The sequence below is a fragment of the Gekko japonicus genome, unplaced genomic scaffold, assembly GCF_001447785.1.
Source record: "Gekko japonicus isolate JY-2015 unplaced genomic scaffold, Gekko_japonicus_V1.1 scaffold1409, whole genome shotgun sequence".
In the NCBI taxonomy this organism is placed as follows: Eukaryota; Metazoa; Chordata; class Lepidosauria; order Squamata; family Gekkonidae; genus Gekko; species Gekko japonicus.
The window spans coordinates 420,685-421,676 of NW_015172045.1; the positions used below are offsets into that span (position 1 = coordinate 420,685).

General features: G+C 58.6%; 1 protein-coding gene across 1 annotated transcript in view; it reads left to right on the forward strand.

The window, feature by feature from the left end:
* Positions 1–217: 217 nt before the first annotated feature.
* The window catches only part of AAMDC (adipogenesis associated, Mth938 domain containing), a 21,601-nt gene continuing 20,826 nt past the window's right edge, over positions 218–992 (forward strand). Inside the window, exon 1 of the mRNA XM_015420715.1 lies at positions 218–297. The gene's annotated coding sequence lies outside the window, so the exon portion shown is untranslated. The remainder of the gene's footprint in view (positions 298–992) is intronic.

A 992-nucleotide genomic window follows, 5' to 3' on the forward strand; every position in this document is an offset into this window, starting at 1 on the left:
ATAGAACGCCGCCCGAGCCAATGGCGGCGGCGGCGGCGGCGGCGGCGGCCGGGGAAGGCGTGCGCGGATAATAAAAGGGACGCGAGGAGGGGCTGTCAGGCGTCGGGAAGAGGGGCGTGGCTGGGGAAAGGGGAGGGGCGAAGTGTTATTTGTTGGTGGGCGCGGCTGGGGACCCTGTAGGCTGCCGGGGCCAATGGCGGGGGCGAGGGGGCGGGGCTCGGCAGCGGCGGAGGAGGAGAAGGAGGGCGGGGCAGTAGAGGGGTTGGAAACGCCAGTTCGGGCATCGCCGCTAGGCAGGTAAGAGGGCGGAGGGGGAGAGGGGAGATAGGGCTGCTTCTGTTGGCGTAGCGGGGAGGGAGGCGGACTGGGAGTCGGGAGGCGTTTGGGGGTTCGAGTCCCCAGTTGGACCCTGAAATTCAATGGATTGACCATAGGGCTAGTCATTTCCCGGTCTACCTTACAGGGTTGTTGTGAATTAAAACGGGGAAATGCATGAATTCCCAGAGAGGAACTGGTTAATATCTGCAGACGGCTCTGGGTTCAAGTGCCTTGCTCTCCAGGCTACTCTGGGTTCAAATCCCCGCTCTAGCCTCGACAGTCAGTGGTTGGCTCTTGGCCAATTAAATCACCTCCACCCAGCCTACCTCACAGGGTTGTTGTTGTGAGGTAGAGCAGGGGACGCATGAACTCCCAGAGGGGAACGGGTTAAATTCTCCAGACTACTGTGGGTTCAAATCCCTGCTCTTGCCCCTGATAGGCAGTGGATAGGCCTTTAGCCAGTTAAATCACTTTTACCCAGCCTACCTCACAGGGTTATTGTGAGGTACAGCAGGGGAGGCATGAACTCCCAGAGGGGAACAGGTTAAATTCTCCAGACTACTGTGGGTTCAAATCCCTGCTCTTGCCCCTGACAGGCAGTGGTTAGGCCTTTAGCCAGTTAAATCACTTTCACCCAGCCTACCTTATAGGGTTGTTGTGAGGTAGAGTAGGGA